At 43.9% G+C, this 17,058-nt stretch overlaps 1 protein-coding gene across 1 annotated transcript in view; it reads right to left on the bottom strand.

Moving 5' to 3' along the window:
- The window catches only part of RFTN1 (raftlin, lipid raft linker 1), a 93,688-nt gene extending 86,941 nt beyond the window's left edge, over nucleotides 1-6,747 (bottom strand). Inside the window, exon 1 of the mRNA XM_031590185.2 lies at nucleotides 6,443-6,747. The gene's annotated coding sequence lies outside the window, so the exon portion shown is untranslated. The remainder of the gene's footprint in view (nucleotides 1-6,442) is intronic.
- Nucleotides 6,748-17,058: the final 10,311 nt, after the last annotated feature.

The raw sequence follows: 17,058 nt of genomic DNA, 5'->3' as shown, positions 1-17,058 counted from the left end.
TTCGATACAGGAGTCTGTTAAAAAATAATAATGCAGAGATGTATAAATACTTGAAGTTTTCCAAAAGACACTGATGGTACACGTAGGACAATCCCTGACTCACCGAATTCCACTCATTGTTATCCCACAGACTTCCTACTGGGACAGTTTGTGTTATCACCTTCCAGCTCTTTCCCTTCCTCTGCAGCAATGCCATTCCCGCTCAGAGTTGTTTCATCCTCAAGTCTGAAAACATCTCAGTGGGTTTTAGGTAGAAATCTTGCTGTCAGCAGGCCATCATTCTTTAATTTTCTACATTTATGTAACTGAGCAGTGCAGTACAAAACGTTTTATTATTGATGCTTTCAAAGTAATCTCAACCCACTTCAGTTTCTTTTTCAACAGCTCTTTTGTTTTGCTATCAGAAATGCTTAAAGATACTATGCCACATTTATTTATCCTGGCTTTCTCTACCTGCATGTGAATTCTACATCTTTTATTCTGTATCAAAGCAAAATATGATCACTGAATAATATTCACTTTCCAGTACAGTAAATCTGAAGATGATTCTTCAGGAACACTGCAAAACTGTCAGATATTTCTGTTCTTCAGAAGGTTCTAAGACAAATTTTCTTATCACAGTTTATTTAAAAACTCATTTATCAGCCCACTAGTTCCATACTTAAAAGAAGAACCCTGAGCAATAGTAAGTGTAATATCCAATGAAGAATGTTAACTGCTAAAATGGAGATTTAGTTACGGGAGATTTAGTTGCAGGTACACGTGCTGGAAAAACCAATTCCATCTGCAGACTCTTTTTTCCCCATGAATTAACCTTACTGTCTTGACAGTCTCTTAAACTATTCTTGTGTTCAGGCACATTATAAAACTTGAACCGAAACCCAGATCAAGAAACAGATTTTTTTTAGCCTATATCTGATTTCCATTTTTGCAAAATAACAAAAGTGGAAGCTGCAATGAGTTGCAGAAACACAGCAAAGCCTATGGTCAACTAATGCTAAGTTTGTCTCCTGAATAGCAGCAAATGCCCCCCTCCATGGAGTTAGGGAAAGAGTGCTTTTCTTCTGCAAACCAAGGTCAGAAATTAACCTGTACTTTGTGCATATTAGGAGAATTCCCAGTTGGAAGCCAGGGGATGAGCTTCCTGCTGCCACCTCCTCCCAGTCACTGTCCTTTACCATGTGTTTTAGGGGTAGAGTTGCTCTAGAGACTGGTAGAATAGTAAAGAAACGCCTCCAACATGGCAAATACTGACCTACCTCTGAATACTGCTTCCCAATTCAAGTTTTACTGAAATCGGTACCACTTTTTGTCATGAAAAACAGTTGCCAAACAGTTAAAAGAATTTGTAGCCAGCAGGAAAACAAACAATTCCCATTTTTAAGCACCTCCATGATCCATGACAATGAGTATATCTTGAATAAAACGTAGGCATTTTTATAGCTCTTCTGGAGATCTGCCAAGTTTTCAGCTCCTCACCTCAGCACCTAATCACAGAATGGCCAGGGCTGGAAGGGACCTCAAGGATCATGAATCTCCAACCCCCCTGCCACCAACCTCCCCATTTAATACTAGACCAGGCTGCCCAGGGCCCCATCTAATCTGGCCTTGAACATCTCCAGGGATGGGGCATCCACAACCTCTCTGGGCAGCCTATTCCAGCACCTCACCACTCCCTTGGTAAACTTCCCCTAATATCCAACCTAAATCTTCCCTTCTTCAACTTAAAACCATTTCCCCTTGTCTTGCCATTATCTACCCTTTCAAAGAGTTGATTCCCCTCCTGTTTGTTGGCTCCCTTTAGGTACTGAAAGGCTGCAATGAGGTCACCCTGCAGTCTTCTCTTCTCCAGGCTGAAAAAGCCCAGATCCCTCAGCCTGTCTTCATAGGAGAGGTGCTCCAGCCCCCTGATCACCTCCATGGCCTTCCTCTGGATCCTCTCCAACAGCTCTTTGTCTTTGTTGAACTAATTTCAGCAGCTGGGCTTTGCCTTTCCACTTCCCCAGCCTTGTTGCAAGCAGATGAAACACACACAGCAAGTTCAGAACCACCAGAGCACAACAAGTACAGAACAATGCCATGCAGCTAACAATTCATTTTCTTGGTAAGGGCTCAAGATTCCTTTTCAGGCACAAAGTGAAGAGAAAGCAACTTTCTACATGAATTTCTGACTGTCTTTGTTTTGGGGAAGGGACAACTGGAGCTAATTTCTTGATTTATCGTCCCCTCCTCCATACAACTCCGTAACAATTTATCTCCAAAGAATAATAATGAAAATTACACTGAGACGTAACAGAACCACATGGCTAATGGAAGCCTGAATAGATTACAAGGCTCATTAAGGGATGCTTATCAGCTAAGTATATATTGGCTAAACAGTTTATTTCAACTGTATCAACATTACGGAATGACTGCTTACAGGGGGGATTTTCAAAGCCTTCCTAAACAATTCTTTTAATTGCATGTGGTGTTGGGCACAGCTCTTGGTGTGGTGTCTTAGAGTGCACATTCAAACACTGCCTAATAAAAGTACACGTACAACACAGCCACCTGAAACTTAAGGTAATTTTAATATTTACACGACAAAGGGATCCAAAGGAAGCATGCTGTACAGGCAGGTTACGCCACCATCAGCTCGGTTTTAAACACAATTAGTGGGAATAAGCTCACTTGCATTACCACGTTTCCAATGTTTATCATCCAGAACTCGTGACCTCCTTTTGTAAGCCTCACCATAAATTATTAATCACTTTTTAAATACAGATCATAAGTTACTGAAATTCTTTCCACAGATTATGAAGTGCAGTGTTCTTACCGGTGAGTTCAGCAGCTGGGAAACCAGACAGCTGCAGTGTATTAATAGGCCTTCTCTCCTGATTTTGGTTAAGTTCTTTCATCCTAATTCTTCCTTCTGTGGGTAACGCTCAGCTACCTAGTGCTAGAAGGCTTTTATAAATAATGACAGGACTTCACGTTTGTTGCGCAATAATGAGATGCACTTATTTCCTTAAACCCTCACTCCTGCAATCCCGACCTTTCCATGTTCTAAACAATAAGCACTCCATGCTCAGCACAGATCACTTGCTGGCATGTGGTCATTTAATTCTTGCATCTTCTGCAGCCTGCAAAACACCAGAGTATTCCATCCCCATTCAGCCCTAAACAAACCCTGGGAGAGCCTGCAAATGGTGAGTGAACCCCTTTCCTAGAAAAATTAAAGGAACAAAGCAAATGACAAATAAGAGGGTAAAAATAATCAGGCAGAGAAGCATCAATGAAGCAGAGGATTGGAAACACCACACCTGGCAAACATAGTGTGCAGATAAACAAAGAGAGGAGAACAGTGCACTCAGGCAGTGCTTTGCAGACTCCCAGAACACAGCCATGCTCCTGTGTTTTCCCTCTCATTCGGCATGGCATAGGCTTTGTGTGTGACATCATGAAGAGGGGAATTTCTTACCTACACAAACCCTGGTTGGTCCTTTTTCAGGAGCATTACCATACAGTAATGGTGTAAGCACATATTCAATACATGCCATGAAAATTTTTATCTGTAGGAGGGGAACAGCTTTTTAAGTAGCCAACGTTTTCAGAGCAATTTGGAAGATTCTGGAAGACTTTATTTTGTAAATACAAAGATCAAATAGTATATACCAGTCCTATCCATGTCTGGATGTCACAGCTGACTGATTTTTTTGCCATGCAGTTACCAGCAATATCAGGATTTACACTTGCAGTTGGTAAGTAAATCTCTGCTTACTGAAAGGTTTGTGAAAGAATAATCCCAGATTTGTTCTTTATGATTGATTTCATTTAAATTGAATGGCAAAGCAGCCCAAGTAAATCTGCAATTAAGGTCTTCAATTTCAAAAGGCAAATCCCAAAAACGAAGGGAACTCGTTAGGGAGATGAACAGGAATGAAAGGCTGGAGGACTTGAGCACATGGGAGGTCTGGAACATGTTTAAACTACAATGTGGGTATCTGCTGAATGTGTAACCCAAGGAAGTAGCGAGAGAATTCATACGAAGGTTTCCAGATCCAGCGAGATGAATTACCTAATAAAGAAGGAAAGGTAGAATAAGCAGAGGGTTTTCAAGGGACAGAAAGAAAGCTCAGCAGAGGAAACTACCGCCTCAGTTAAGAAACAGTAGCGTGAAGCAAGAAGTGACAGAAGTTGAGCCCAGTTAGGCCAAAAGCACCACAACTGAATGGAGGCAGAATTCAAGCCCGAAGGAGGGACTGGCCTCAAACCCAGTGCTCTCAAAGAGCTGTCACAGTGCAATGCAGATTCAGCTGCTGGAGGTAAACAAATGAGTGCATCGACCTCAGTACCACCTCCCTAAGAAAGAGACTATGCGAAAGCAGTAGGAAAACATAATTTGGTCAGTTTGGCCAATTGCTTGGTCTAGCCTTGAGTCTGCTAAGCTTTAGGAAACTTTACAACAAAACCAAAATAAACTACAGATAAACACAGCACGGATACAGAAGTCAGAGCTGACCACCCAGACACGTGAGGGTAGGAAAGAAAGCACATTCCTGGCACGCAGCGTGTCAAGTAACACACCAGCAGTAACAGATTTTCCCAAGTATTATTAGGTGCGATCACTTTTATGATGTTGTTCACAACGCCGCTCTGCACGCACCGCGTTCCTCCGCTCTGCCCTAGGCCTGCAGCCCGCAGCACTGCTCACACACAGGGGCTGCCGCCCACCGGGACACCTTCTGTAGGAAACCACACTGCTTCACGTGTGCCTGTGTGCACGTGGGCTGGAGGATGAGCAAATAGGGTCCGGTAACCAATAGAGGTACGGGACAACGCTCTGTGCTGGCTCTGGGGAGAAGCCTGAGAGCAGCAGGTTAGGGGGAGAACCACACACATTCCCAAACCTATGTGCGTCACCCCATGATTTTACCCAGGGGATTTAATATGCGGTGGCATCTCGATGCCCTTTTTCAATGCAGCAGGAGATTCAAAGGGCAGCACCCACTTCAGCAAAACACTTTTAGGCAAGGTATTTCTATTCAAAGCAAAAAAGAGTTAACAGTCCCAGAAAATAAGCTGGTAACGTTTTTCCTGAAGCACAATTCATTCTGCCTCATGAAGCCAGAAGGCCACTGAGGTGCCAAAAACTAGGAAACTACTCTCAAAACTTGATGGAACCTAAAGCAACAAACGCTTGCTGCCTAGAAAATTAAAGACTGAATGGACTCAACAGAAGCATGCACAGAACATCAGGTACGAATGAAGCCCTCCTTTGAAGTTGAGCCCACACTTCTCTGAGCCCACAGCAAACAGAGAGGAGGAACTGAAGCACACTGCAATGCTCAGAGCACAGAGTAAAGCTTCAGCAGAACACAGAGCTGCAGAGCTGGGAGCCCCACATATGCTGTCCCGAGGCAGTCAGCCACAAAGCACAGTCCTGGCAAGCTGACGTGGGTAAAGAGGAGCACAGAGCCCGGTGTGAAGCTGTGCAGCAGAGAAATGGCAGTGCTCACTGGCAGAAAGCCCCTCGTCCAGCACAACTAACTTGACGTTGAGATTCCTGAAATCGCTGTTCATTCTGCGACGCTTCTTTTTCCTTAGGAAAAAGAGAAATTACACAAACGAGACCGCTAGAATTGCGAAAAGAGTGCTACTGCCGTGATTCAATGCCCACGGCTGAAACGGATCGGATTCCTTAAGGATAAGACATAAAAGCAAAAGGACAGAGGTCTCTCGTTGTACTGTGGAGATGAGCCGTGCCTTGACAGCGTTAGTTATCTTCCTATTAAATCAAACAGCATAATTCACTTTCACGGGAATACAAACAGCAGCGGCACACGCCCGCCCCGTCAGGCGCGGTCACGTCGCTCACTTCACGCCCCGTCGGGGGGCGCTGGGACGGGACGGCCGTCGGGGCCCGCGGCGCTCCGAAGCGAACTCGAGCGAACCGGCCGTCAGCCGCGGAGGCCACGCGCGGGCAGTTCCGAACGGCACGTCGCCGCCCCTCGGTTCCCAGCTGCGCTCCCCCTTCCCCGCCGCGCGCCCACCGCTCCGGCACGCGGAGGCGATTCGGGCACGCGGCAGCCCGCGGCCAACGCCGCACCCCGGGGGACTCCCGGCGCCGCCGCCTGACAGGACGGTGTCGGCACCGCCGCCCCACGAGGCCCAGTCGGCGCTCGGCTCCGGACCGGCACGGCCCCCTCGGAGCTGCGGCTTTATCGCAGACGGCGGGACCTGCCCCGGAACGCGGGAGCGACGTCCCTCCGCCCGCCGGACGCCGCCCGCAGCTCGCTCAGAAGCGGCGCACCCGGCCCCGATTCCGCCAAACTTCAGGAGCGGAGGACCGAGAGACGAGCGCAGCCCCGGACTCCTCCGCACCCCTGCCCGACTGCCATCCCCGTCGCCTCCCGCTCCCTCCGAGTTTCCTCCGCCGTGCCGGGCGGGTGCGAGGCGGTACCTGGGACAGGCGGCGGGCGAGACGCAGCCCGGCGGTGCTGAAGGATGCCCGGCGGGCGGAGACGGCCGGCCTCACTGACAGCGCTTCCTCCTCCTTCTCCTTCTCCTCCTCCTCCTCCTCCTGCGCCCGCCCGCCGTGCTCCGGGGCCGCTCCCCCTCGGCGCCGCGGCAGGGAGGTGCTGGGCAGCGGCGCGCCGCCTCACGGCCCCGCCGCCCAGCAAAAAGTTTGTGCCGCGCGACACGAGGAGGCGCCTCGCGGGGCCGGGAGCTCCGAGCCGAGCTCCTCTGCCTGGGGCCGCGGCCACTTCCTCTTCCTCCGAGCTGCCGGGCGAGCCCCGCGCCCTGCCGGAGCCGCGGCGAGCCGGGGGCAGCGCCTCCCGCCCACGCTGCCGCCGCGCGCCCCCGCGCCGAGCCCACTGACACGAAGCGGGAGCGCTCCGCCTCCCGGCCGGGGCTGGAAGCCCCTCGCTCCTCCGTCCGCACCCCGCCCTGCCCCGGGGCTGGCGTCTCCTCCCCATCGGGCAGCACCTCGGGGCTTCCAGCCCCACACCTTCGAGACGGAGCCGTGCTCACCGCCTCGTAGCCGCTTTCACCAGCCGTAGGGGTAGTTCGGCAGGAACGGACCCCAGGAAGGCTCTGGACACGGCTTTACCGTGGCAGATCTTGAAGAAACCTCCACAGGCATAAACTGCACAACTGCTCTGGGCAGCAAATGCATCTCAGCTTAGCTGCCCTCGTAGTGAAAAGCCGTATTTATACCCAGTGCCCGGACCCCCCGTCAATGTGTCCATCTCCTTTCACCCTCTTTCAGTCAGGCTGGAAGCCCCCCCCCACCTCTCCCCAGCCCCCATGCATGCCAGGGCCTTCCTTTCCCCAGTTCAGCATGTCCACCTGTTGTATGGCAACAAGTCCAGACCTACCCTGGTACTTGAGCCTGGTTAGCAGGCATGCCCAGGAGATGGAGATGCCATTGCAGCCTCATAAATAAGGAGCAATTACATATCTTGCCCTCACCTCTGAAGCCTTGATAAAGACATTAGGAAAAAAAAAAAAAACAGCAGTGCCCCTGCTGCTGGGCTCTAGGCAAAGCAGAGGCCATTAACCCCATTAACCCATTACCCACAACTATCAGGGCCTACCCCCACAGCCCCCTCTAGTTGCCCACTCGGACTACAGGATCCTAAGGACACACAAAATTGCACAGGAGCCAGTGCCACCTCAGTAAAGTTGCCATAGCATCCACCACCATCCCCTGCTCTACAATCCAGCCGTTCAGTCACAGAAGGCAAACAGGTGGGAGGAGAGGATGACACCCTTTACATTCACATATTTCATGCATCTGGGAAGTCTATTCTAAGAAACTCAATGATTTTTTCCGGGATTGAAATTCTTCTGGGTTTCCCAAAATGTCTTTTTTTTTTTTTTTTTTTTAATGTGCACATTATTTGTCTTAAGTCTACAAGTCTTACGGGGAACTGGGATTGTTTATGCTGGAGAAGAGGAAGCTCAGGAGAGACCTTACAGCTCTCCACAACTGCGTGAAAGGAGGTTGCAGTCAGCCTCTTCTCCCACATATTGAGAAGTAATGGCCTCAATTCGTGTCAGGGGACAAGGTTCCCCTGGGAAGTGATGGAGTCACTGTCCCTAGAGGTGCTCAAGGAGCGTGTAGGTATGGCACCGAGGGACGTGGTTTCACTGGTGTGGTGGTGATGAGTTGTCAGTTGGACTTCATGATCTTAGAGGTCTTTTTTAACCTCAATGATTTGGTGAGTCAGAAGAAAGAGCAGCTGCTCTCAGCCACCAGTCAGCTCTTCTCAGCATCCTCATACAGTGCCCAGCTCATCTCAGGTCTCTATACATCAGAGTCTCTGGAGTAATTCCTGTCTTGACTTTCATTCACTGATAGTAGTTCTTCTCTTCCCTGAGACTTTATTCTCAACACACAGTCCAGCAAAACCTAAGTAAATGAAGAAAAAAAAACCAACTCCAAGTTCATTAGCCTTAGTTGTGCTCACATCCTGTGACAGGCCTATCCGTTACTCATTCAGCCTTTTACAGCTAGCAGCTGTTTGAGGGGAAGAGGAGATTCCATGAGCCCTTGTGGATGTCAACACCATCCCTACATGCCTTGGCAACGTTTCTAATATCCTTCAGTGGTTTTGCCTCTACCATACTAGCTTTTTCAATGAAGTTCTGTCACGTGTTGTCTGTTCAGCCAAGCTTGTCTCCCAATTCAATTAATTGTTTTCTTGACTAAGTGGGATCCACCACTCTTGTATACAGAAAAGATTCTCTTTAGAAGCCTGCCAGCCTTCCAGTGCTTGTTCACCTTTCAAGAAAGGCATGGGAGGCAGCTTTAAGAGCTCCTCAAATAGAAGAGCAAAATTTGGTTTAAGTCCAAGGACTGTTTGTGTCTCACCATGACCCCTCCAGCTATCATGGAGATTAAATCCTCCACATGAATTCTGTAACCTATACATGTGCTTGCTTTCCTAAAGATTTAATTGACCATCATAACTCTCTGGTCTGTAATTCTACCTAAGTGTCACCCTCAGTGGTCTCTCCTTTGATGCCTACCAGTCACACCCAACCTGTCATCCATCTAAGAGATACACACCAGAGAGGAAAATCATCTGCCTTCATCTTCCCTGTCTTTCCAGAAAAACTTGCACCTATCCTAAGTGTCATCTTTGAGGGCCAAGTCTGGAACTTCACTCGCTGCCTTTATCATACTTCTGGCCTGTTCAGTGACTCCTGAAACACCCCTCATTAACTCTCATCTGCTTGAAACCCTTGCGTCCTGAGTGTACTGCTACACTTCATCCACTTGAGACTCTCCCTGCTGCGTAGGTGTGTAAAACAAATTCAATTGCTATTTAAAAATAAATAAGCAAACAATTCATTAGCATCTCAGCTCCTTCGTAACTACCAGTTCCATATTTAAGCCAGATGTTGTGAGGGATTCAACGTCTGAAAGTACTCTCTTCAGCTACAAGAGAACATGAAGGTTGTCCAGAGTGGCTTTTGTCTATACTCAAGTCCTCTTAGCGTGCAGCTATCAGCACTGGTTAAATAAGCCAACAGACAAAAGCATAATATCAAAATAATGGATATGGGGAAATGAAGTTACTTCTTAACCAGTGCTGAACTACAAAGCAAACACCAATAGCACATTTTGTGTGTTAACTTCACCTATCCCCTTTTGTGTTTTTTTCCTCCCTCTCCTCGTTCCTTTTAATTATTCGCTCAGTTTTTCCTCTTCCCTTGTCCCTCATCATTTTTCCTCCACTCATTAGTTTCTCTGGGTTTCCAACTGTGTGAGAAAGCAGCATGCACTCACACCAGGGTGCCATGTAATTGAGCTGTTTTTCTGATACTACTGTTAAAGCATATGGGGAAGGATTACTAAGTGTGTGAGGAAGAAGTGAAAGTGCAGTTTTCCCTGTATTATAAGGATATCAGGTCACAGATGGCTCCAGAACAGACATCCCAGGCACTGAACCTTGCTGACACCACAGGATTTTCTGATCGACACCTCATGGTGTGAATTGAATGGACATCTGACAACATTAGAAACTTCTGATGGTGCAAAGTCTTCTCAGACACAGAAAGGGACATCGACATTAAGAAAATAACACTGGATGACCACAGATTGATGTGAAGTAGCAGTCCTGCACAGACAAAGAATATTTAAAATCAGTGATTACAGTGGGTCACAGTACAGACCCAGACACCACAACCTGTCTCTTTGCTGTCCACTTACAAGACTCAGACACATCTGCAAACTCAGAGCTCAGAGATACAAGTCTTTTGACACAGATTTCAAACTGGAATTCCTCCACCCCGGTTAAATATGCAAACCATTATGACATTTATTTTTTAAATGAGGACAATTCTTACTGAAATTGCATAATAATTTTTTTTCTTATAGTCAAAATAATGCTCATGTCAAAAAATTCCATTACAAAAGCAACAAACTAGTAGAATAGGGTATAACTACTGTCACCTATTTTAACTTGTCTATATTAACAGTAAAATAAAAACAATCTAAGTGCTTGACAAAAAGGCACATAAATGGAAACATACTATCTAAATTGATGGTGTACACCTAAGCCGTTGTTTCTGGACTATCACTTACTCCAGAATTCTGTCTCATACACTGTTTAAAATATGTATTATCCCCATATTTTGGGATAATTGGCCTCTTTCAGAACCATTTTAGTACAGATTCAATTTAAGAGAAGATCTCGAACTTATTTCATGTGGTGCTCCAAATACTTCTTATAGTCAAAGAGGAAACATTCTTCAAGAGAAATCTTGATTAATCAAAATTAACTTGAAAACTCCAAAATAAGCATCCTAGACATTTCATTTTAAATATATATACTTGCACAAACTAGTCCAAAGCACAAGACAATATGATAATTAAATCATAAAATTCCTGCTCTAACAGCCATTTAACTAGAAAAAAAAACTGTGGAAGACCCTATTGCTATGAGCAACAGTAAGATGCTGCCCCTAGACACCATACTATGAGGCAACATTAGTTTACGTTAGTGAGTTAAAAATTCTTTTACACCTTTTATTTCTATTTTTATCCAGTGCAATTTCTCTTATAAATCCCCATACTTCACAGTACAGAACTCTATAACCAGGAGTGATCACATTTTCCATTTGCACTTTGTCGTGCCAGGTGCAGCTGGGTAAAACAAGTTCAAAGTAGGTGTAAAATTCTACTGCTAGGGCAAGTGAAGAATTCTGCTTTGCCAAATATCTGCACTTACTTTGGCACAGGCAGTGATAATTACGCATTGTGAAAAGTAGCAAGAAATCGTATGTACAGTGTTGCTAGATACACTTTTTGATAATCCCTTGATTGGTAATTCCAAGCCTTCTTTGAACAACTACTTGAAAAGATCCACCAAAGTATAAGCAATTAATGTTCTAAAACCCTAATTCCAGTTACTGGTATTTGCAGTATAAGGCTGAACTCCAGCATCTAAGTTAGTTCTATCCTATTACCTTGCTTTCACACACTAGTACAAAACACTTAAAGCTATTTTAGAACAATATTTATTTCCACTTTGTCAAAAGCCAATACACACTTGCAACACCACATTGTACAAGATTCAGCAAAAGTTTAAATAACAAAACGACGAGGTTAGTATATCTACCACTTTGCAAAAACATATTTAATATCTACTGAGATTACTATAAATAAGACTATATATGCAAGAAAAGCCAAACCTTCAGAGACAGAAGAGATGCTATGACCCAAAGTGATTGTACAGGGCTGCTCTGAAAGTAATGCCTTCTATTTCATTATGCTGGCCCACAATGTTAGAGGCAGATGTTGGTAGTATGGCAGCAGAGTTTGAACCTTCCTGCCAATATTCTCTTACGTTCTGTTGCAATGAGACAGGTGGCATTAAAGGGGCAGTCTGACAAAATGGCATCCAATGTGGAAACACACATGAAGCAGGGTTGTGTCACTGAACTTCACCACGTGGAAAAAATGGCATTCATAAGCACTTCCTGAACATTTATGGAGACCAAACAGTTGATGAGGAGTTTCAGTGTGCACACTGGACCAAGACCCAACCTTAGTTACCAGGGAGAAATACTAGAAGGATAATGGAAAGCTACAATGCATACTGTACAGTTTGGTTTATGCTGGAATTAGCATCTCAGAATGCGGAGTTGTTGATACAGTTGTGGAAGCTTTGGTGGACTCTCCAAAAGAAAGCAGTTGTACAGCTGCACAAACACCCATACATTCAGTATAAGGGACAGTGCAACACTGACTGACAATAACTTGGACAAGAGAATTAAAATGGGTCAAGGTGGTCTGCAAGTACTTTAATAGTTCAGCATCTCTGGAAGTTCCTTATCTGCACAGGCAATGTTGTTAAGGTGAAAGGCTGAGAAGACTCAGACAACTTTAGGATTCGTAGCAAAGGAAAATCTAAAGAGAAGTGCAGAATTTTTGGAAATTCTCTTTTAAAGATAAAGTCTAAGTAGTAACTATGAGAAAAACTTTTGTACATGCTGCAAGATTGAGTTAGAAACCTCACAGCCAAGCCTCCAATCATTACAAATTCACATAGGGATGAAGATTACTGATTGCTGAATATACTACTTGTGCAGGATCTAACACAGACTCCTAAGAAGCAGTGAAAGCACCAAAAAGCACTTTATGCCAGATGGAACTAGAAATAAGATGTCTGGAAAGACTAGCCTTCAAGACATTGCTTAGGTATGAGGAGAAAAGCACATCAGCTACTTGTTAGACTTGCTCAGATTTTGAAAACTACAGTCATACAGACCTAGACAGTTCCATTATAAATAGATTTAATTACGTATTAAACAGCCTTACACTATCATCAGTCACACCAGAGATGGAAATCAAACAGCGTTGATGAAAAGCTGCATGAACACAGGACAAATTACCAAAGCAAGTGACTAGCACTAGAACAGGATATATATATGGACGCTACACTTGCTTGCACTTCTTGCCCATCTATAATCTTACACTAGTAAATGAAAACTGTAGCTAACTCCTACTGTAACATAAAAGCTATTTTCTACACATTATTTTAGCTTCCTGGGATGAAAAAGAGGTACAAAACTTACTAAAAGTCTCTAGAAATTTCATTCTGCTTGCTACACACTCAAACAGTATTTCTCTCTAGGAAAGTCTCATCCTTGACCTTACAGTTAAGTACATTTGAAGCATATCCTTGTCATAATTAACAAGAGCAGTAAGAAAACACCGGTGGCATTTGTGTGTCTGGTCACAGCAGCTGCATTTTCCCAGCTAGCTCTACCTTCTCTTTATCTCTTTATCACTATCATAAGATTATGAAGAATAACACACTAGATTAAAGAAGAGATCATAAGATTATTTAAAATTAAGTATCACAGAAATCAAATTTGCAAATTTGAGTCTCTTTGACCTCTTAGGAAACTGAAGTTCAACCCTTCGTGTGATTTAATTTAGATGAAAGTAGAATCAACTTTGCTCCTGAATAAGGTGGAATAAAGATTATTTGTTTCCCACTCTAGCCCAGTGCTTCTTGCAGGGGACATACGAAGGGGACATTTAAGCCATATACCCTCTTAGCAGCTCCTATGCTAAAAACTGCAACAGAGTTGTCTCCAAGTAATTTCAAATTTCTGCTTTCCAAGCTGGAAATAATTCTTTCCAAAATAGTTAATGGTACTATAATACAATTCAGTTCCATCCTTGACTTGCACATATGTGAAGGAACAGACACAAATATGAATTTTATAGTTTCTGGAGCTGCACTCTGCAAGCCAAACAGGCTGTCTTGGCATGGGAGAATACATCACCTGCTGCCAAAACACAGACAGACCCCTGCCATTTAGATTAAGAGATCACTCCACTAGCTGTAACAAGATCAGCCGCAAGAGCTCAGTTGAAAAACACTCTGAGTCACCTCTACCTGCATCCCATACATTTACAAGAATCTTTTCACAGCTTATCTTGTCTGAATGCTACCTGTGGCCTCAGCAGCGATTTCTCATTCTGTAGACAGTGGATCTTTGGGTAGTTAAGCAGCATGCATACAGCGCTTGAAAGCTACCACACACAAAACAAATACTGAGTACTTCTAGAAAAATATCAACCATAAATACAGTATTAGTTACCACCACCTTCTTTTAGGTGGTTGTGGGGGTTTTTTGTGCATATTTTATTTTTTTTATTACAGAATTGAAATTATTTTTAACATTAAGCATGGCAAAAACCTGCTGATGAGTCCTAATGCTTCATAGCCTTATTTTTTTTTAAATAACATCTTTGTTGCGTGCTAACGGACTTAAGTAAAATATTACTAGGTCTGTAGAAGCAAGGATGAAAACATAGGGTTCATATAGCAAATAATTCCTTTTATTTACAGCTGCACTATGATGTTGTGGCAAAATAACACTATTATAGCCTGCCTTGCTAATTGATTCAGTACACACCAAAAGGAAGGATCAAAGATGACCTCTAGCTCAGAAATCCTGGGCCCCAATCTGCTAGAAGCTGAGCACATTCTTGAGGATCTCTTGCCTTTTTATTTTTCCATTTACAGATACTGTTCTGACAGTGGCCCACAACACTGACTCAAGCAAACCTTGATCTGGCCAAGTGTAACGGTTCCTAACCAAGATTCCAAGATTTACGAAGTATAGAAAGTCAGCAAAATAATACTTCATTTTTTTGCTTCTTTAGTGGTGCTTTTCTAACAGCAAAAAAAGATATTTAAGTGAAAACTCTTTTTAGAGTCTGTTTGCTGTTAGCTTCATAAGTCAACACGGGACATATATTGGAAAATGCCACCCAAGAAAGCAAACATTTCAGAGAGATCACAATTCCCTATGGATAGCAGGCTTAGCAACAGAAAATGAAATAATTCAAAATTTCTGCTAAATGTCTCCCTTCCTTCTTTCTAATCAACCCAGAGGGACCCAGTCCTAGGAATCACATCAAGAACCGTCAGCAAACTCTAAGCACTGGTAGCACAGGTAAACTACACAGCTGAGTTCCCATCCGCTGTCAGTTACTGGGTTCCATCTGTAAGAGCAGAGATCACAAATAAGTATCAAGTTTAAGGAAATGTTCCATGTTCTTATTCATTTCAAGCTTACACCCATAAGAAAAAGGAACAGAAATGAAGTCTGATGTCCACATTCAACATAAATGAAGATTTTCAGGTTTCACTAGATGCCTTTTTTTTCCTCTGTAAACACTGTTTCTTATTGTAGAGTATATAAGATTAGATGTGCCTGGAAACACAAAGGGAAACTCGAATTTTTTCTTACACTGCTTCAAAATATTGTAGAGTTCAGCAAAGAATTTGACTCATAAGCATTTTACAGGTTAATAGAGGAACTGAGAAGAATTACAAATACATCAACAGGAATTTTTCAGCTACACGTTTGTGGCTTAAGCTTACCTACCCTGCTCCCTATGGAGCGCTCAGCTCTATCCTGACCACACACTCAGAACCAACGTCAAATCTGTCGCACCCAGTCTTCCCCCTTAATCTCTCACATTGTAACTTGAGTCACTACTCTATGAAAGTGTTCTCACTGCATTTCTTACAGCTGTGTTTTTACATGCACAAATGAGTTCTCCTGCATAAGTAATACTACATTCTGCAATGGACAGCTTTTACTACAGAAGGACAGGCTTTAGTATTCCACAAGAAAAACATTTCTAAATTACAGTATTTGGTAGGTTTTTGTTAGCTTAACGCCCCACCTGCTGGCTGATGACTACATTACATTGTGACAGCTAGCAAAGAAGTCACAGGCCTATTACTGCCACCAGTCAGCTGCTGTATGCTGTCATGGCAACTGGTACAATGCAGGGAGAGGATGCACAGCTGGGTCCAACAGCATGCTGATTAACACATGGAAGTAAAATCTAGATGGTTATAAAACAGTCTAAAACACTAACATCCATCCATATAGATCACACTGAAGTATCACAAAGCATAATGCACTTAACTACTACAAAGACAGTGAACTCATCTACCTTTACAATTCCTATACACCTCCAGCTGCACCCCAAACTCAGTCGCCATACTGGGCTCCACCACAGCCACATAAATAGTTTCTTGAAAACTGATTAAGTCTCAGACAGGAAAGAGTAGCCAAAGTTTGTAGTGCAAAAATACTTGTCCCATTTTTGAGAGCACTGTTTGAAAGAACAGCTTTAAAAGGTTGGCTTATTATAAAGAATGAATATGTGCCACCAGTCACTTAATAAGCAAATTTCACATGGTCAGAGGAACTCTGCTTTGTGCTGACCAGGTACAGGATCTACTCCTTTGAAAAAGTGTGAATAAGGAACCTTTCAGAGGCCAATGCATCTTCCTGCCTGCCTGCCTCCCTGAATCTCATGCAAATACAGTCAGATGCTTGGTCAATTCAAAAAGAAACAGCAAAGCAGACACAAGAAATGTTTCTGTAGCACTCTTGAATATAAATGCAAACCTAGAAAATATTCTTTCCAGATGTACAAGGCTGATGTACCATTCAAAGTTTATTTGCTATTTCAATTCACTGATGCCCCAGCACAAGCCTGGGTCTCTTGGAACTGCCTAGAAGTGCAGTAGATAAAATCTGAGCCAATATAAATTGAGTTACAGGTAGCAATTTAGCATTCCATACTTGGGCTTCCATTATCATGACAGAAACATTCAGCATTGTCTCAGCATTCATTAGAAAGCATGCTTCAGTCTAAACCGTTGAACAGAAGAGCACCTCCTCAACTTCTAGCGGCCTGCAATTCCTGAGCATTCTGTCCCTTACCAAGTCCCCCACAATGAAAGAAGGCCAATCAGCACAGAAATCACAATTTACTAGCAGACAATGCTGCACTGAAGTACTTCTGAAACACCACTGCTATTGATTTTATTGATCTTTTTCTTACTTTGAAAAAAAATGTTTCAAAAACCTCTTAGCAGAAATCACACTTTAATTAAACTAGCACAGACCTAAAAGAGCAGAAAAATCATTTCTGTCTCTTAAGTCAATGAAGACCCATCGTAGCAGTGAGATAGGTGCTGTCAAGTTTTATGAAAGCTACTGCAGCATTCATGT

Source organism: Phasianus colchicus, chromosome 6 (genome assembly GCF_987193195.1).
Source record: "Phasianus colchicus chromosome 6, bPhaCol1.hap1.1, whole genome shotgun sequence".
NCBI classification, from domain to species: Eukaryota; Metazoa; Chordata; class Aves; order Galliformes; family Phasianidae; genus Phasianus; species Phasianus colchicus.
Note: the sequence above shows the minus strand (reverse complement) of the source record. Positions and strands in the feature narration are given on the sequence as shown.